We start from the raw sequence: 21370 nt of genomic DNA on the forward strand, positions 1-21370 counted from the left end.
AAGGAGTAAACCCTGGGTTTGCTCTTAAAAAATTTTATATAAAAATGTACCAACCAAAAAATTTAGACAAGCACCAAAAAAAGATATATCTCCAAAGCAACTGATTTTAAAGTTGTCATTCCCCTAAAATTAAAAATTTTTAATATAAGGTCTTAGCGGTTATGCTAAATATAAGAGATAAGATGGAGCTGGGGGGGGGGGTGGACCCCCAGGTATTTTTTTTTTTTTTTGGTTTGGGGATTGTTGTGCCGGGTTTATCAAGGTTACACAGCTTAGAAAAGTATTGTGACGAAAAGGGAAAACGAGTTCGAGGGATTGGAATAGACGAAGGGATGAAGAAAAGGGGAAGAAACCTGCAAATTAGTTAGGCTAGGAGCTGAGAGACCCCGATAGACATGGATACTGGAAAAGGGGGAGGAAAACGGGGGGTTTTCCTCGACCCATCCAGATTTGAATAGCAATTAAGGGGGAAAAGGTCTACTATGAGGGAAATTGTCAGAAAAATGTTTGGCGACGAGGTAAATAGAAAAAGGGAAAAAAAAAGGGGTAGTAAAGGAAAAAGGTATGGAGCAGGGTTTGGGGGTTTGCTTGGAGAGAAAAAAAGATGAAAAGGACGTGGGCCCGATTCAGTATAAACACTACTAAGGATCGAGAGAGGAGGAGGGAAATTTAAATTTTTTTTTTTTCAAAACCCTTAAAACTGTTAAAGGGCACACCTGTTTCCTACTTATTGAAAAAATTTTTATAAAGCGTTTTACTAAATTTTTCGGGTTTTACTCTGGCTGGTTTAGAAGCAGAAGCATATCAATACTATTCACTATAAGGGGAAAAATTTTAAGTCAACAGACGGTCGTGGAATGAGATGGTTAAAAATTTCCCAAGGGGTCCGAGTGTAAGACTGGTAACTTCGTGGAAGGAAGTCTTTAAATCATTCTTACCTCGAAAAAACCCTTTCAGGCTCAAAAAAATTGAAGATGCTGCTGTATATCTATTTGTTGATATTCAAAGTCAAAATGTCTTATACATATGCAAACCCTTTCAAGCATGTGGTGTGATAAACAATACAGGTTCAGAGTAGTAGGGTACTTTTCCAAAATATGGAAAATTTCCCAAAGGGCTTGCTTCTATTAAAAAATTTTCCCCCCCCCCTTAACTTTTTTTCAAAACTTTTTATGTCAGTACAAAATTTATATACTTTTTAATACCCTGATGCAATTTGAACAATGTTTGTGTCGAGATCTTCGGGGCGCCCCTTTTTTGGGCCATTATTATGGCAGCCATAATCAAGGTGGAGGGGATAACGGTAAAGGAAAGACATGAAAGGGTTTTTGCAAGAGTTTGTTAAAAAAAAATCCTACTTCCCCAGGAATGATCTAAACAGGAGTCAGACATGACCCCAAGGAATTCCCCAAAAGGGGCAAAATTTTGGATGGGAACATAAAAGGGAAGAGGGGAGGTACATTACAATAAGAAGAGGTCATTTGGCCACGAATTTATCGATATGGAAATTACAAGCTTTTCTGCTCCAATTTCCAGTTAAATTGGCATTGTGCGGAAGGTTTTTTAAACCCGACTCCATATCGGGAATTCCAAGTCGTGATATATTTTTACGGTTTGAGGGCAGCCACCCAACATTCTCCTCATTATCTCTGATCATGCAACCAAAGTGTAAAAGGGTTTTTTTAACGGGTCCTCAATGCATTGGAGGACCTTCCTTACTTTAAATTAGTCAAGTTGATCACTACCAATTCGTATAAAGGTAGGAAAAAAAAAACCTTTTTTTATTTTCCATTTTATTTCCCCAAGAAAAGGGGGGTACAACACGCAAAAGCATGCACAAAATTTAAATCTATTGAAAACTTCAAAAAAATTAACCCTTCCTGAAAAGGTCGTATTAAATCTGATAATTTTGAAGTTTCTAAAATCAAGAAAATTATAGGCTTTCAATTTTAAATCTACATCAGCGATTTTTAAGGACCTGTTTTAAAATTTTTTCCTAAAAAACAAGACAGAAAGGACCCAAGACCTATAAAATTTTTTTTAAAAAAGTTCCCCCAAAAGAACAGAAATTCCTAAACGCTTCACCTGAAAATAAGGACTGTCCGGGGTTTTTAAACCGAGGATGCAAAGAACCTGCTCTCCTGTGAGGTTTAACTTTTCCAAAAAATAAATGACAATTTACATTTTAATTTGATAGAGGAAAAAAAAAAAAAAAAAAAAAAAAAAAAAAAAAAAAAAAAAATTTGAAAAATTTTAATGTAAAGAGCTAAATGATGTATAGGCTTTAAATTCTAGCCCTTTAAATTTTTCCCAACCACCCACTGAAACAGCGCCCCCAGAAGGTTCCTGCCGACTTGATGCTACTTTCCTGCTACTTTTACCTTGTAAACAGCTGCAGTAAAGGTGTTTCCAAAAAAAAGTGCTGAAAATTTAAAGAACTTATAAAAGGCCCCCCGGGCATGTTCAAATTTTTCATCTTAAAAAATTTTGGGCATCAGGAGTCCTCCACTATTTTTTCAGACTTATCGCAATAGATCATTTAAAAAATTATTGGGCCAAATTTCTAGGACCCCAAAGTATGCAGTACTATTCCCTCCGGGCCTTTTTCTTTTAGAGAGCAATGTAGATATCACAGCCTTTACCCAAAAAAAAAAAAAAAAAAAAAAAAATTTTTATACAGTTCCCCTTTTACATTTAAAGAACCACAAAAAATTTTCACGATACTAAAAAACCCAAACATCTTTTTTTATACATCACATTTAACAAACAAAAAGAGAAAAATATTTAATAAAATTATTTCAGAAAACAAAAATTTTAAAATTTTTGTATATCCAGAGCCAGGTGAAACCGGCAAACTATACAAATTCATTTTCAGATGAATTACCCAAGTTTCTGGTTATTTTTAAGAACCCGTTGTAGCCAAGACACCATCTTAAAGACTGCAGAGGACCAAGTATTTAATCTAGCACGAACTGTACAAAGTTAAAAAATAAAAACATTTTTTGTACAAGTCAATTTCCCCATGAAAAATTTAAAAAAAATGAAGAAGAAAAAACTGATAATTTTGTATTCTTAAAAAAACGCTTGATACTATCAAATTATGAAAAAAAATTTCAAAAAAAAAGTCACTGGTCTTGCCTTACTTCAAAACCTCAATATATGAAGAACAAGACTTTGGACTATGTAGAATTATTTGTGAAAAAATTTAAATGCATGTAAGTTTGTGTTAAACCATCCATTAAGCCCAATTCAGGATAAAATTTGGGTAAAAAAGGTGCTTATAATTAAAATAAAACAAAATTTATTTGGCTTACCCGAAAACAAAACCCGGGCAAACAAATCTAAAAAATAATAATAATAATAATTACAACATATCAATACATCAACTAGGGGGGGGATTAATTGGTTTGGTCGTTCCCCCTAGTTTGCATAAAAATTTATTCAGATGAAATTGATTTCAGATACCTAGAATCACTTAAAACAAGTGCAAAAAAGTCCTTTTAAAGTAACTTTACCGTATTTGCCCTTAAAAATAAGTGGCCCTTTTCCAGCCTTTTAGAACAAAATCCCGAAAAACAAAGTGCAATTGCATTGTGTAATTTTAACCCAGTTTTTTTTCTAATGTCCTTGATATCAGATATTTGCTTTTAGAGCATCAAACATGTAGGGAAGGGGGAAAAAATATATTAAACCCCAAACTATACATTCAATACTTTATAGTCAATATTTTTTAAAAAGTGACAAGTCCTTCAAAACTGCTGACTTTTCCCCCATTACAGTTCATTTCGCACTGAAAAAAAAAATCATTTATGAAACAAAGCCAAAATTGAAACCTACTTTTAAGCAAAAAAATTCCTCAAACCTTGGGATTTTTAGTGTCTTCAAATCAGATAATTGGAATATCAGTAATACCCTTGATAATATTTATATTTTCTCTGTGCTTATCACCCCCATATTGGGATATTTGTCCTAAAACCAAACAGCAACTTGCAGTGCATTATAAAACCAAAATTCCCGAAACAGACTAAGGGAACCCAGATCGGCTAATTTGGGAAAAAAAAAAATTATATATATATTGCAAAAACCCCCCCACTGTTTTTGGGAAAGGAAAAGTAGTAGTTTTCTCAGTTTGCCCTAGTTTTTGGCACAAATTTTCGATGCAAATTATTTTAGAACCTATGAATCATCATTTTAAATAGTAAAAAGCCTTTTCAATACAAACTTCCCTTTTCCCTAAAATCAGAATTTCGTACATCAGTCTTTACAAACCTGTAAAATATGTTTAATTAATACTCTACCTATTCAGGTAAAATTTTTAACAATTCCTTAACCAAAATAATTTCTTTTTACAAATTTTCAAACAATGTAGGAAGGTATAGAATCTCATCACATCAATTTTCAAATAACATTTTTAGTCAATTTTACCAAAAATTTTTTAAGGTTCCTAATCAAAAGAAAAAGCCCATCTGAAAAAAGTATTCATAAGCTACACGTTCTTCCAATCTAGAGTGCATTCATTTTGATATTACAATTTTTACCCCCCCGGGGTGACAAACTGGCAGGAGTAAATGCACTGTTTATCATCTCTTTTTATGGAAATAGATTTTGTTTAACAGTTAGCTACATTTTTTTTTTCTTATACACCAATTTAAAGGTTCACTTGTTTAAGTTTTCCATTTGTTTTAAATGAAATTACTATCTAAGATTAATTCACAGTCCAGTTTTAACATTTAATAAACATTAACTACTGCAGCGAGATGAAAATTTTTCATTCAAATTATGCAGATTAAAAGTGCTGTAATGTCTCTTCCTGGGATAAGATATGTACCCCTAAGTTTTCAGCTGAAGGATGAGATCTTTTAAATGAACCCCAAACAAATGCACAAAAATTGTTTCCATAATGTGCAGGTACAGACTGCCCAAATGTTTCAGTTGCGGATAACTTTTGCAATGGTTTGGGTTTGTCCAAAGCTGCAAAAGGCAGCTCAGAAACCTTGCAGTGCCCTCTTTGGACAAAGCTCGTTTTTCTCAATAGTAGAACATTTTTTTTGGGGCCCACCATTAGAGACAGGCCTCAAAGAAAAGAAAACCCTTTACAAAACAATGCAGCTTTAGTTGTTATTATTGTGCATGAAGTCCCAAACAGAGGGGTACACACAAAAAAACTGTGATGCCAACTTTTCTTGGACCATTAGCCTTTTTCAATTTGCTTTAAAGGGGGTTAACTGCTATAGAACTTGTGGGTCAAACATATGAAACTATAAAAAAATACTACCTACATTTCCCCTTTAATATTGGAGTCAGTAAGAGAATTATTTTTTCTAAAGTATTCCTTTATTTCAGAAATTTACAAAAGAAATGATAATCTTCTTCTAGTTGAAAATAGGAATAAAGTGTGCAAGAGTATAAACTTTACTCTACCAAAATTTGTTTTTATACACACTCACTAGAAGATATCAATTTCATGTGCAGTAATACTATCAGTCGACATAGTAATGTGCCATCTGCTAATAAACTGGATTCAATCCAGTTTGAATGCACACTTAAGCTTAAATTGTTGAAAGGGTCTTATAACAATTTCATTAAAATTTTTATGTTTTGCTTACTCACCAAGAAAGAAAAATACAGCTGGGAAAAAAATCTGGTAAAGGGGAAAATTGAAGGATTAGCAAAATAATACTAAACCGTTTAGAAGGATCATGTAGTTTTATCTTTCGCCTTTTTTGAATCAAATTTTTCGGAGCAATTGTTTTTCAGATACCTTAAATCATCATCATGAAAGTGGGGGGAAAAGTCCTTTCAGTCCAAATTTCCCTTTTGTCCAAAACCAATCCGATTTTGCGTTCCTTTTACTACAGCCAAAACCCCTGAAAAAAATTTAAATAAATTTCTATCCGTGAAAGACATTCCGTCAAGTAATTTAGGTAATCAGAATTAGCTTTTCAAAATTTTTTCAAAAAATGTAGGTAAGGGATAAAAAAAATCAAAACCCCATTAAATAATTCTTATACATGTGTCAAAGTCACCAAAATTTTATTCCTTTTTGCAGGAAATGCTAAACCAAAATCTTAATTTTGTGACACTTCCATGTGCATTTTTCTTTTTTTTTTTTCCGTAGGCCATCTGTGCAGTTCACCCTTTTGAGGAACTAAGGAGCTCCGATTTCCCTTTTAAAGAAAATTCCCCATGGATTCTACAGTAACATCCCGATTAGCCAAAATTTTAGATCATCTTCACGGAAAATAAAATGTGTGAAATGCTGCCAAAAATAATGCACTATTGTTCAAAAACTTTCCTCAGAACCTAGGGATGTTTAAAGGGCTTCATATATAGATTATTGTAGTCACGTAAAACATACTATTTTTTCTTTTTTTTATGTTCTTCTACCAAAGGGAAATTTCCAGAAGAAAATTGGTTAAAAAAAGAGGGGGGGAAGGATTAGAAATTTTACTGATACTAGTTCGGGGGAAAATAAATTTTGATCAGTTCGCCTATTTTTGAATCAAATAATTTCAGAGCAATTAATTCAGATACCTATGAAACATCATTTTTAACAAGTGGCAAAAAGGGCGATTTTTAGTACTAATTACCCTTTTTCTTTAATTTTTCCCCCCAGGGCACACCGGGTCACGTGTTGACACTCATAGCAAAAATTTTTTGGCTTCACGCAGCGGATTCCCCTGGCCAAATGCTGCCGTTGCCAGATATCACCAAGTTAATTTCTCTCAGATTTTGACAACCCCGGGTAAGGGTTAACAAACAAAAATGAGTATAGCACTGTTCAACAATACTGTAAACAATTTCAATAAAATTTTATCTCTACCGATGATTACTAGACCATCATCTTATCAGAAAAATTTTCTTTTCATTTTGTCAAACAATGTAGGGAAGGGGTAAGAATCATCATTTCAGCACAATCACAAATTTATTATACTTTTGAAGTCCCACCCAAGTTTGAAGATTCCTACTTTTTCTGGGAAAAACTGAAAAAAAGAAAACCCTTTTAAAACAAAGACAAAAAAAGGTTTGTCATAAACTTTACCCTTTAAAACCCCAGGTAGTATTGTAGAAAAAAGGGGAATGAGAATGAATATCTTTAAAATAAAGTAGTTTTGACTGGGTTTTTATTGTGTGTCAGAAATACATGAATACATATCTATAATTTTTTTTCATTATCTTCAGACAATCAGAGTTATAAAACAAGCAGGCTACTTTCAACTTTTGACAAACTACTTTTTAAAAGGGAACTTGTCCCCTTTTCGAATTTTACATCCAATGATTTTACAAGATCCCACAAAAAGAAAAAATCCCTAAAATACCCAAATTTGAATGACACAACCAAATTTTTTTGAACATGAGTATGGTGTGGGGGGGTGTGTGTGGGGTGTGTGTGTGTGTGTGTGTGTGTGTGTGTGTGTGGTTGTGTTTGGGTGTGATATTATATATTATATATATATATATATTAATATATTTTAAATATATATAATATATTTATTAAAATTTTCTTTGTTTTCCTTACCACAAGAAACCGGGGAAAAATCTGATTTAAGTTTAAATCAGGAAGTTTTTTTACCACCCACCCAGATTCAAAATTTTTTTTATCATATAAGATCCCTTAATGTTTAATTTTTTGGGTAAGAGGGCCATCCCCCTTAGCCCCAGTAAGAACACCCTTATCGGGGTTTTAAAATAGGGTTTATAAACCCTTTGATGGGCCTGATTAATTTTCTGATGATAATTTAAAGGGGAGAGTTTTTGTAGGGGGCGGGGGGAAGCCTAAAAGGCTCATTACAAGTTATAGAAACATTTTCACCCTCTAGAATAAAATTTTTTTTCACAGTTACCTTTATAAATGCCGAGGTAATCTATGGAGAATTTTTCTGCTGAGGGACCCAAAACTGTGCTGCACACTGCAAAAATACGGGTATAGACTGTATAATGCAAACGAAATCAGTGATTCAGTAATTAAATAAATTCCTCAAAACGTATGGGATTTTTAAAAGGGTCTTCATAAATAGACTTTTGGGAATATCATAAAACAGGACTGCATAAATTTAGAAAAAAATATAGCTTGCTCCCCATCCCCTAGGGGGAAACTGCGGGAAAAACCCAACTGGAAAAATAAAAAAAAAAAAAATTTAGCAAAAACACTAACTTTATGTGGACAGATTCAGTAGTTCATCAGTTCCCTATTTTGCATCAAAAATTTTCAGATGCATTGATTTCAGATACTATAATCTCAGTTAAAACAATTTGGCAAAAAAGTTATTTTTCTGATTTTCAAACTTACCTTGTCTTGTAAGCACTGGACATGTTGAAGTACCCCCTTTCAGTAAAATTCTGTAAAATGGTAAAAACAATTTTCCCATCTAAAATTGCACATACACCCCAAATTTTACAAAATTTTCTTCAATATATTTTTTTTAAATTTTTTTTTCAAACAATGTGGTAAGGTATAGTGATCATCATCAAACCAAAAATAAATTTTAAAAGACAGTAATAAAAGGAAAGCTTACTTAAAATTAGGGAAGTTTTTCATCTGTAGGTCATAAAATTAAAGGGGAGATGAACCAAATTTTTGGAAAAAGCAAAGGGGTTTCTCAGCCCCTGCAGACAAACAAAAAATGTCTATGCATGCATGGGAAATTTTTGTATATTCAATTAATAAATACACTACATATTATACATAAAAATATGAAAATTTGGGCATTTTTGAATTCCCCGTTTAAATAATTAAAGATAGGGAAATTTAAACCGAATCTTTCTAGTACTGAACTTACCAACTTTAGGTCTTTATGGAGATACACCAGTTTTATCACCATAAAATGATATCTTCAAATACAGGTTTTTTGGGAAAAATTTTTCCCTTTACTGAATCAATGGGATCATTAGAATTCGATAATTTGAAAGTAAACAAAAAATGATTACATTTTTCTTTAAAACAGGGTACTTCAAGGAAATTTCTAAATTTCCATACATAAGTGCAGAAATTTTGGGTATCAGACATGTTTAGCTTTGTTTATAAAAACCAACTTAGAAACAATCTGAATTTATTTTTGCAAGGTATAGAACCCCAGTTAGTAAAACAAAAAAGGGTGCAATGAAATTTGCTGCCTACTTATTTCTAATACAAGAAAATTAATATCCAAGTGTATACTTTTTCACCTTCTACACTACAACTTTTTACGCAAAAAAAAGGTCTACTTGGGTTTTTTGCCAGTCACAGAAACCCCTAACTTTTGGTCCAGTGGGAAGGGATTTTATTTTTACATCTGGAAAGAAGTAAAGTATATTTATTTTTCCATTCCACTCCAAAATATTTGGTTTATTACAAACATGGACCCACTTGGTGGCTTAATCAAGGGTACAAAAACGAACTATTATTAATTTCTGAACTTTGCACAAACCAGAGTTTAAAAAGGGTCCAAATACTGTTTTTTACAGTTGCCCCCGCCTTAAACTTTTTCTGTGCCACATGTCTCAGATGCATAAAAAATAAATTTGCCCTATAAATTATCAAAGACCACTTTTATAGAAATTTGATTCAAGGCAAAGGTACTTCGTGTATATCATGCCCCCCCAAAAAACAGGGCAACATTAGAACCATGGCCCTAGTTCTGTAGAGGAAAGGGTGGGAAATTTGAAAAATACATTTATAGGGCTGCCAATTTTAGGGAAATCTGCCCAAAGCTTTTTATGGCAAAATACTTTAATTAAAAAACAAGCTAACATATCCCAAAAGAGGTGCTGCACAGGTGACAATCCTTTTTTTTCCCCAAATGCCTTTTTAAAAATAATGGTCTTGGATATTTTGTTTGTAAAACGAGTAAAACCCCAAAAACCTGGTATTGTTCAAAACCCAAAAATTTTTACATTATTATTCGGGCACCACTCATATAGGCAAAAGAAATTATGCTCAACCCTTTTCAATTTGCTGTGAAACCCCAAACCCTCCCAAAAAAAAAAAAAAAAAAAAAAAAAATTTAAAATTTAAAAAATTTTCAACACTGTACTAAATGGGGCACTTTATTTGTTTTCCCAAAAAACCCTTAGAATTCAGTAAAAGATGGCAGTTTATTATAAAATTTTAATAAATTTAAAATGATGAAATGGATGAAAAGGAAAGAAAAAAATGTGTGGGGGGGGGTAAGGGACCTTGGCAAAAAAAACAAACGGGCACATTATCCAGAAAGTTTTAAAATGAACAAATCCCTTACCCTCCCCTTTCCTAAACTTCTTCAGGAAGTCAGCATCCCCTGAAATAAAGATTTCAATAAATATTAACACCAAAATGTTATCCAAAACAATTAGGATTGTCATGCCTTTTTTTTTTTAAGGGGGAGGGGGGGCAGAGAATGCAAGTTTACAGTATTCAGGGAAAAAATGCAAAAATTATTTCAACTTATTAAAACGGGTGAAACCAAACACAAGCATTGTTCAAACCAAATTTTTACAATTTTGTTCTAGCATCAGTTTTGATTAGCCTAAAACCATACCAAAACGTTTAACTGTGCTGTAAAGTAAAAAAGTAATATTTTAAGAAATTTTAATTTGCCATTTTTTTGTGCTCCATCAATATGGCATCCTTGTGCCCCAGAAAGATTTCCCCAACCATCACGAAAGAAAAAACCACATAATTGTTGAGACCTCCTTCACCATATCATTAGCTTGGGAGGTAGTGTTGGTCAATGGGAATTTTCCCCTATATTCATAAAATTTTGGGCCCTTTGCACTTGACAAAAGACCCAGTGACCCCTTTAGTTTATTATAAACACCCTACAAAAGGGGTTTGGTCTAACACTTCTAATCTGAAAAAAAATTTGTTAAAAGAAAATGTAAATTTTTGCATTCCACATTTTTCTTCAATTTAATAAAATTTCCCCTCTATAATTCCCCTTAAATTTAAAATACATGTCCCCGGTTTGGGAGACATCAAACCCAAAAAGGTAAGAAGCACTATGATGTTTTATAATCTAGGTGGTTATTTAGCCACAAAGTCTGAAAGTAATAGAACATTACAAAAAAGACACACGGCTTTCGCACCAGGAGGGAGAAATACCACCAAATCAAATATTATCATCTTTTAACCCTAAGGCCCCCTTGCAGTAAATGCCTTTCATTGAACTCAAACCCCTTTACAAAAAAAAAAAAAAAAAAAAAAAAAAAAAAAAAAAAAAAAAAAAAAAAAAAAAAAAAGGGGGGGGGGGGGAAATATAATTATTAAAGATGTATAAACCTTTACAACAGCCCAAAAGATCTTATCCACCCTATAGATTTTCCCCCCCACCCTGATGGAAAAACAAAACTTTTAACTACCGCCATATTATAACTCGAATTAAAAAAATACTATATTTTCAATCGCTTCTTAATAAATTTACAAATTTTACGTAGAAATTTAAGGTTTCTTTTCTTCATAGTTTTTTGATACTTGCCTTATGTTTATGAATATTTCAACTAAATTTTTCATAAAAAAAAAAAAAAAAAAAAAAAAAAAAAAAAATTAAAAAAAATCATGTAAATTTAAAATTTTTTATTGAATAGGCAAACTTCAGATGTGTAAAATTTGGCTTTAAAAATTTTGCCCCTAGTAAAAAAAGAAACCTTGTTCCAGGTTTGGGAACTACCCAAAACCCCAGGGTTAAGTAGCACTATGATAGGACTTTTCTAGGTTTTTTTCAAAAACCCCGAGATGTGTAGGTTACAAACGTTACCTAAACACCACATGCTAATAACTAGAAGGTGAGAAAAAACCAAAATTTTTTACAAAAGATTTTTCTGTGCAATTAAATCCGTTCCAATCCCTCACTACTTTTTCCCCAAAGGGAAAAACTTGAAAATTAAATTTAGGGTTTTCCCCTGACCAAGGGTTTTGAAACTTCAATATAAATAATTGCCTATTCTTCACAAAAGTACTTTATTTTGGGTGGTTGAAAGCGGGGGGGGGGGGGGGGGGCTGATAAAAAAAAAAGGAAGGTTTACATACAGGGGTGGGTGGGGGGAAAATATTGAAAAATTTTGCAGGCCAACATCAAAGGTAGGGGCATTTCAAAAGCATAAATAGTGATGCAGGGGCAAACCCCGGGAAAGGAAGTTTTTAGATTACTGAGGATGGGGGAAAGGTTTTTAAAAGGGAGTGCAAAGGGAGATAGTATGGATTAAAAAAGGGGAAGGGGTTAGGGAAATTTTCAGCAATTGATAAAATAAAAAAGATCGAGTGTCCGGGAAAGGAAGAGCAACAAAATTGCAAAGCTATGAAACGGTAATAGGGGAAAAAAGGGTATTAGAGAAGTAGGAGAATAATCCAGAGAAGAGCAAAAATAGGTGAAGGAGTACAGGAAAGTCAGAGGGGGGGGGATCCAGAGAAGTGTAACAAGCATGGAGATTCAGGTGGGGAAAGTAAGGAAATGAAGGAAGAAGGGAAAGGTGGGGCTCATGGGAGGAGAGCAGGGAGAGGAGGGGGATTTGGGATTGAAGAGGATAAGGGGAAATTGGGGGGATAGAAGAATCAATACTTTGAAGCAGCCCAAAATAGAGGGGGGGATAGAAAGCAGGCTTTCTCGGGTTAGTTATAAATTTTTGGAGGCCCAAATTTTTGGAGGGGATTTTAGGTGGGAAATAAAGGTTTTTTGGGCAAGAAAGGGAATTGTGGCCCAAGGAGCAGATGAATAGGGGGTGAAATACAAGATTAGAAAGAGATGGGGGGGAAACATTTAGTTTTTTAAGTGAACAAGCAAGGGGGGGGGGGGGGGTTAGGCAGGGGGGGAAGTGGTCAAATTGAATACCTGGTCAGTGAGGTATTTAATTTAAGGGGGGAGAGGGATAGGGGTAGAAGTACGGGAAAGATGCAAGAATCTTTATGTTTGGAGTGAAGCAAAGGAACTTTGGAACTGGTACAAAAAAAACCATAAACATGCTTCCTGTCGGGCCTCGGGTAGGTGTCTGAAACTGATCCCTTGGATTCAAGCTTATAGGAAAAACCAGCCCTATAAATATTTTAAGGGCCCCTTTGAACCTGCATTCTGAGCAGAGCAATTCAAAGTCATGACCGGGTTTTGGGCACAGAAGGCAGGGGTTTAGAGCAAATGACTCAGATGTTGGCTTTTTGGCCACTCGTCTTTGCAGCGAAGGGGTCAATAGGGGGGAAACCCCCTGGGGGAAGGGTTTAAAACGACTACCAATTTGGGGAAAGGGAGAGCCATTAGTTTTCAGTTTTCACAGTTGATCAGTTTTTTGTAGAAGGACAATGGAAAGGGAGACAAGTTCTGTAAAAGTAAACCCTCTGGATCCTTGCAATCCCAAGACTAAAAATCCCGCATTTTGTCTTATTGAGTGGCCCCGGTGGCTACTTGTAGGCCAGGGGCACTTAACATGTGCAGGGGGGACAAGGGCTTGCCACTATAGGAAAAAGTTTTTTGCCACATATTTCCAAAACCCCGATAATAGCCTATTTACTTTGCACAGAGTCCATATCTCTGGGGAGTCTAAAAAAAAAAAAAAAAAAAAAAAAAAAAAAAAAAAATTTTTAAATTTCGTCTTTCTTTTTGTAATATTTGTTCTCTAATAAACCTGGTCCCCCCGTCACATACCAGGAAACAATGCCAAGCATGGGAACGGCATCATCCCTGGAGGCCCGGTACTCTTCAGTAACACTCAAGGAAATTACTGCCCCTCGTGCATTGATGCGGAAAGAAAACTGCTCAAGAAATAAACCTAGCAAGAAATTACACTCTTACAAGCCGTAAACCCGCCTTCAGCCAAAATCCTCACAATGGTAGGTTTGTCACCTGGTTACAACCAGATTTACACACGACAGAATTTCATGCCCCCAGACCCCAAAGCCAATTTTTCATGACATGGTCACATCCCCAATAATGCAAATCAGGGGATGAGGTTTTGGGTAGGAATAGGTTGCCAATGGGGTTTAGTAAAGTTGATAGTGCATGGCTTGGGATTTCGCATTTACCAACAAACTATGACAATCTATTGACAGCTATTTATAAGGAATAATGATATTTGCCTATTTTCTCCCCTTTTAAACTTAATAACAATCTTCCCCCATATACTTGGGACCTGGGACTTTGTTTTCCACCCAAACCAACAGATTTTTTCAGGGAAACCTTGTTCAAGCTGAGTTAAAAGGAAGTATTTTCAGTCAAAAATTAAAATTTTTCCCATTTATAACACCCAAACATAAATTTATAGGATGATGTTGGACAATGTCAATGGTCATTTTCCAAAGTGGGAAAACTACTTGCTCTGTACATCTAATTTTGCATGAATTTTGGCCATGCTACTACACATGTAAGAATGGAATTCCCTTCATGCATATATTTTTCTATTATAAAGCAATTTTCAAAAAGGAATAAAAATCCAAGTTCATAATACCATTAAGTAATTCCAATGTTGATCCTCTCTGGTGGCGGTAACTGGTTGGATTACTTTTCTCGGCATTTCTCCACTTCCACCTACGGGCATCTTGTAGTTTGATGTAGTTAAAAGCACAGGTACAAATGCTCAAATGGAGCAAGTTGATTTTCAGAATACATGTTTGGCAGAAACATTTTTCAACTCGTGTAAGGGAATTTGTAGTTAATTTCAACCCCCCCCCCTTAACCCTTTTCTTGCATACTGGCCTAATTATCAGCCCTTTTAAACACAAACTTCCCATTGGGATGGAGGAATGAGGAAGGAATTACAAAAAGGACATTAAAATCATTTTGTTAAATCAAGACTAATGAAAATGAAATCAAGTACTCCTGTCAAAATTATAAACAAAACTGGGGATTTCAAGTGGATAAGGGTGTTCATGTGAAGAACTAATTTTCAAAGGGAAAAGTTTTGTACCTTAGTGGAGGTTACTAAATGCTTGATCTTCAATTTGCATGATCATGTTTACAGGAAAATGCAAAACTTACAGGGATAAAAGGTTTTCAAAATTATCAAATTAAGCAGCCCACTCAGTAGATCCATGTTTGTAGTTAAATCTGAAGAAAGGGAAGAGGTTAACTGCTCCTAAAAAAGTTTTGGTAATCCTACTCCAAACATGCAAGGCTGAAATTGCAATCAAGCATACTTATCTTGACAAAAAAGGCATTTAGTATATTGTCATGTCAAATTTGGTGAAGTTTTAATTTGCTATTTTGTATTTAAAAATGCATCTTTTTTGCAAGCTGTATTTCAATTTCTCTTGCCCTAGAGATCAGGTTGAAGATTCATATTTTCAAATCTTAACACCTTTAACTTTAATTATAGAAGTAGATAAAATTCACAAGCTTTAGATTAGAAAGAAGTTTACTAGTCAACTAATGGGGTTTGGTACCAAAAACAACTGCACTGAAAAAGTTGAGAGTTTGAGTCAGGCTTGTAGAATAGTGTCATTCAAACACCCATTAGAAGGATGTCAAACTTACACTATACAGAAAAATTTTGCATGAAAATTTGGCCATTCTACCATTTATTGGTATAATGGAATTCCGTTCATGCATTTTTAAAATAGGGGGCTTGTTTGCCAAACATTACCCCTTATTGAGGGTCACGTGTAGACACGTCATAGAAAACGGTCTCACAGGGGGCAAACTTGTACGCGCGGGCGACACGCCAGAGCGAGGGGAGCGGGACGTTCGGTTTTAAGGCAGCCGACTCCCTCGCCCACTGCCCGGGCCGTTGCCACATCTCACTAGATTTTAATTGATTTCAGCGAGTTCTTATGCCCGTCATTAAAAGGTTAAGGAAGGAAAAACAATAAAAAGCCAGTGTCGATCTCTCTTTATTTCTTTACATTTACTGAGGTTTCTTGCCACGGCCAAAACCAGCACGCTGAAATAAATAAATAATCCATTAAAAATTTGGTATATGGTGGGGAAAAAACATTAAATCGCAAAGCTATTATTCCTAGAAACAATTTATTGTACATGTGCAACTACACTCCTTTAGTAATAAGGAAGAAAATCTGTAAACAAAACTTTTTAATACTATACTTACGAATTCCATGGAAGCAGATCCTGCACCAGCATCACCAGTCTTGTGGGCCCACCTGGGGGAGCTCTCCTGTATGCTTCCCTGGAACCTTCACTACGTGGCCCTCAGGACGAGGGTGAATGGGCCCTTTGGGCCCTACCCTCAGGTCTTGTTGGCTTCTTAAGTGTCGCTGGCACAATCTATTAAAGAAATGTAATTTATAAATCAAAATATACCAAGATTTCCAGTGTCCTGTCAAACTACTACTCACTGAACTACATAAGCACTTCATGAATAACAATGGACTTCACACCAGCTGCCCTGCAGTCAGCCACTCAAAAAAATTCCCGTACAACCATTAAGCTACGAAAAATTTTCCATGAACAAGGCTAAAATGTGCATACTTATGAGAGAGCTCTTTTAAAGCCTACAGTTCTTGGCCAAACAAATTATAAACTTTTCAGCGCACAAACTTGGCCGGCAAAATTTCACTTGGCATATCAAATAACAAACCTTACCTCAGAAGGAAGGTGGAGATACTCTCGCAGGTACTGGATACCTTCATTGGTAAGCCTCCAGTAGTAGTGGCGCAAGCGAAGTTCTGTTACATAACACGGGGGACTTCAAACTTGGAATTCCTTTCTTTATTAAGTAAAAATATGGGGAAACCCAACTAATGCACCAAAAGGGAACTTAAAGTCTATGAAAAGGAAACAAAAAATTTTCGGGAGATCGGGAACTACGCAAAATGCACAAATAATCCTAAACTTTTTAAAAAACTTGAAATTATTTTGCTATACTAGATCAAAAAATTAAATTTAAAAAAAAGTCAAGAATTTTAACCCCTACTCAACTTTTAAAATTAAAAATTAAATGAAGTTCTTCCCTGGGACCCTTTAATGACATGAAGGTTTGGAATACTCTTCTCTAAGAGGATTTGGGGGAAGAGTCACATTCGTACCTTTTAACCCTCGGAAAAAAAAAAACCTGCTATCCTCATTGGCTGCTCAACAAATTATTTTAAGTCTAAAAAATTAAATACCAAAAGGTCGAAATAGAAATAAAAAGGCGTAAAATTAAAAAAAAGTTGTATTCCAGAATCCCTGGAGGCACAAGGAAAATATTTAATTCCATCTAGATAAAAACATCACTTTGGAAAAGGGGCAAAAATGAAAGAATACTGTGTACACGCGCGCACAAAAAAAAAAAAAAAAAAAAAAGGAAGGGAATGCATGGAATTTCTCACAAGTTTTTGTGCCCCCACCCACAAGCCACACCCCTGGAAGTGACCAAAACCATTATGTTGGGCCACAGTGGATAAAGCATCTAGAGGGAAGGTATTTACAATTATTACTTCATAGGGGGCAAGTTTCAACCCTAAATAAGGCAGTAAACATTCTATAGCTTTACAAAAATGAAAACATCAATTTGATATGTAAAAGTTTTTTTCCTTCAAAAACTGTTTTTAAAAAACAGTCCTGCTTTCACATTGCGGGTTTACTAAATGGGCAACACCTTTCCCCAACCCCCGGGTGGAAGAGATCACTCAAAGTATAGTATTTAGGCTTTTGATGCAAGGATGGAAAGGATCGAAGTGAAGTATTAAATCAGGTTGGTTGACTAATTGTGTTACAATGAAAATGTGGAATCCTCTGGGAAAAACGGACCAGAAAATCCCCCATAACACTTTTTCCTTGGTGCACACCCAAAGAAATTAAACCCAGTTTTTTTGTTTTAATAATTTTAATTTTTTTAAATTCCTCTAAAATTTGTTTGAACATTTAAAAATGAGTAAAATAGGGGAAAAAGGACTTGCCCCGTAATGGAAAACAAACTAGGACAACCTATAAGGCAAAGAATATCAAGGAAAATAGATTGAAAAAATGCAATGTGATACCAAAATCCACTTACAGGGGTGCCCCTGAAGTTGTGGTAGAATTTGGGGGGGGGTTTACCCCTAAAAAATATTTAAAACTTACTTTTTTCCCGAACTGCATTTATGATGGACTTTATTTGCACTCTACCCCAAGTAATTGAAAAAATTTTTAAGGCTAAACACCATTTTAGACATTTGTATCTCAAATAGGATTCGCAGGTTTTTCAAGAATGGAAATGGGATAAAATCTTTTGAAGTTAAAAACCATGTAAAATAACATTGTTAAAAAATTGAATAAATGTAACCTCTAAAAAAATGCAGCTAGCATTAAAGCGCAAGTTTTTAAAATGCTGCTTTCACACCATTTTAAAATTTATATGAATGAAAAAAATTTTTTTTAAAACGAAATTTTTAAGATTGACCATGCATCAACCTACAGCATGGTTACCAGATAAGTTATTTAATGTTAACCCTTTAAATTACATGCCATGGCATGCCTGGGGATTGCGGGTGGGGAGTACATCATGCCATGGTGTGCATGTCCCATATTCCGGGGGGGATGTATCCATGCCAGAGTTAAAGGGGGCAAAAAAATTTTTTCTACTGAAAATGTGAATAAAAAGTTTAATTTTCTATTACTAGCATTTTAAAAAGGCTCTCTGGGTTCCGAGGTTAGTTCTAAATATTAACGGGAACAGGCCGTGCCCCGCCAATTCGATTGGCGATGAAGAATTAAAAAAGAGGTGTCTTTCACTGAACAATTTGCCTCGGCTAGTACGTGGTAATGGTCGCCTCTCATCCGAGGTGTCAGAGTTCGCGCCCCCCCCAGGGCGAGAATTGTAAGTTGCCGGAGGTTACTACGTGGTGGGCACCATGGGGGTAAGAACTAGGTTCAGCCCAGCCAGCACTACCGAACATGAGGATGCATTATCGACCAGGGCCAGGCCCCCCCCATTGGCTAGCCTTTGGGGAGGTTAGTTCCCCTTTCGGGCTTATTTTTTGCCCAAATTTAGTTTTTGCTGTGTGTACCCTTGAAGATGCCCCGGAAAAAGACAAAACCCTTCGCAGCCCCTGCCCGTCCGATGTTCCTACAACCCCTCAGCAGGTACCCCTCTTTTTTACGAAAACTATTTGGGATATGAGGACGGAGGGGTACTCCCGGGGGGAAGGGGGTTTCGAAGACAGCATCAGGATGATTCAGCATGAAAGGCTGTTTCGGATCTAGATATGCCCCCCAAACCCAACCAAATTTTTCAGATGACCCCACTGTCCTATTTGGACAAGGGGGAATGACGCTCCGACAACCGGGGTTCCAGTAGAGGAAGAAAGTCCCCGGGAAGTTGGTTTTGACTCCACCGGGGGTAAACACCCCCCCCAGTGACACCATTCCACCGTTGGGAATTTCCCCCATTTCCCTTTAAGAAACGTCCTGCAGATTTTGACCGAAATTTTTTTAAAGTGACCAAAGTGAAAAATCACAAATTTTTTTTTTTGGAACAACCAAAATTTCTTAATTTCTACATTAAAAATGGGTTTAGATGCCCTTTTCCCAAAAGGGTGATCAGTCACATGATCGACATCGCCTTGTTTCGCTTAGAATTTGCTGAAAAAAGCAATCGGGAAAAATTTTTAAAAATTGAAAAATTACGATCTGGCAACTATCTGAGGGGCGGTGGAGGTGGTTTCGTGAGGGGGGCGGGAGAGATGAATCTTAGTTAAACCCAAGGCAGATTTCCATGCTCTTTTGTTGCGGCTCCAATTTTGTCTGAAATTTTTATACCTTTTTCCGAAGGCTAAAAAACCCGCAAAATACGGGGGAGTGCTGAGAGGGGAAGGAAGGCCTTTCAAGAAAAAAAAGGAAAGAGAAGGCCAAGAAACATACGGTGAAGATAGAGGAAGTGGTGTCGGCACCACGCGAGAACACTCCGCTCCCCAACCCCCCACCCCCACCCCCCCCATGCTCAACCTCGCTGAAAACAGTTTATAACAAAACAGGCAAGAATGGGAAAACTTAAAAAATATGGAAAAGGGATAGCTGGAGGAATTGCACGAAAGCGATTTGAGCCAGGTTTTGTACTAAAAAAGGTGTTTCACGAAAAAAGGGGGACGACTTTAATTACATGTGGGGAATTAATTTTATTGCGGAAACCAACGATAGAAAAACTAAAAGAGGCCCCAAATGCTGTGACTTCTATTATTGCTACGTAATAATGATGCGGGGAGGGTGGTACCGAGGGAAGAGGTTGTGGGGGTACCTAGCTCTCGCCTTCACGGCCCAAAAACCTTCGCGCGTACAAAAATTTATATTCAGAAAGGGATAGAAAAAAATTTTCCGAACAGAATAAAAAAAGTTTTATTAAAATTTTATGAAAATGAACGGGATGGGCCTAGAGATGCATCGGGAAACCCTGACTTGATGGATTACATGGCTCGTGGAATAAAAGGTCCATAATCGAAGTTAAGACCAGTTGATTATAATTAATACGGCCTCATTTTAGATTCCCGACTGAGTTATTGTGTAAGCGTGGTAAAAAAAAAAAAATGAAAAAAACTAGTTTGCGGATGGCACCCGGGACATGCTGACGCTGCCATGTGAACCATAAAAGGGTTCGGGTCGATGGAGGTGCGTGCTGTATGCTGTGGGACCTCTCTTAAATTACCCCCTTATGTAACAGAATCCCCCAATGGGACGAAATCCTTCAATGTGAAAAAGCATAAAATGAGTACGGGGCCTTATAAGACTGGGCCGTAAAGGAAAAAAACTCAACCTTAGCAGGCCGGTCCCCTTTTTTAAAATTTGAAGCAACCTACAGAAAAAAGAAAAAGGGAAAAAAAGGGAAAAGAAGCCTTGGGGGAGATCGTCATCGATCATCGACGCAAACTTCGGGATCGCTGTCCACGCCCGAAAGTAACCTCCCCATGTTATAGAAAACACCCTTGCGTCATTTATCTTTTCCTCGCCGATAAACCCCACGACCACTTTGCCCTAAAAGAAGGACTCCTGCTTTTTCTATCATTGCAAAAGAAAAAATGCCAAAAAGCCCTAAGTCCATGAAAACACTTCCCGCTGGGCCCCGAGGAATTGACTCTGGGGAAAGAAGTGTATGTCCCTAAAATCGGAATGAGATCATGATAATCTTGGCGGCAGGACAAAAACCCAACGGTCCTTCTGCTCAAATTTTGGGGGATTGCCCCCAAAAACAAAATGGAAAACCTAGCTTGATTTTGCTTTTCTGGCTTCGCCCCAAATATAAAAACGGGTATGAGACTAGCTGTCTCGACACCTCTGGTCTAGAGCGGACAAAAAAAGGCAGAAAATTCCCAAGAGCAACCGAAGGGTGAATTGGCCCCCAGAATAAAATGGGATAAAAAGGGAAATTCAAGAAAAACTTGCAAATCAGCTGGGGGATTTTAGCCGTCTGACCCCCCCCCCCCCCACCCCCCTTTTACCTTTTTCCCGGGGGCACCTTACCTTTTTTTTTAACCTTTTTTTTTTTCCCTTTTTTTTAATTTTCCCGCAAAAAAAAAAAAAAAAAA

General features: G+C 36.1%; 1 pseudogene; it reads right to left on the reverse strand.

Annotated features, from left to right (window-relative positions):
• Positions 1-15744: 15744 nt before the first annotated feature.
• Positions 15745-18275, reverse strand: LOC119575650 (annotated as a pseudogene).
• Positions 18276-21370: the final 3095 nt, after the last annotated feature.

The sequence above is a fragment of the Penaeus monodon genome, chromosome 1 (assembly GCF_015228065.2).
Source record: "Penaeus monodon isolate SGIC_2016 chromosome 1, NSTDA_Pmon_1, whole genome shotgun sequence".
Classification (NCBI taxonomy): domain Eukaryota; kingdom Metazoa; phylum Arthropoda; class Malacostraca; order Decapoda; family Penaeidae; genus Penaeus; species Penaeus monodon.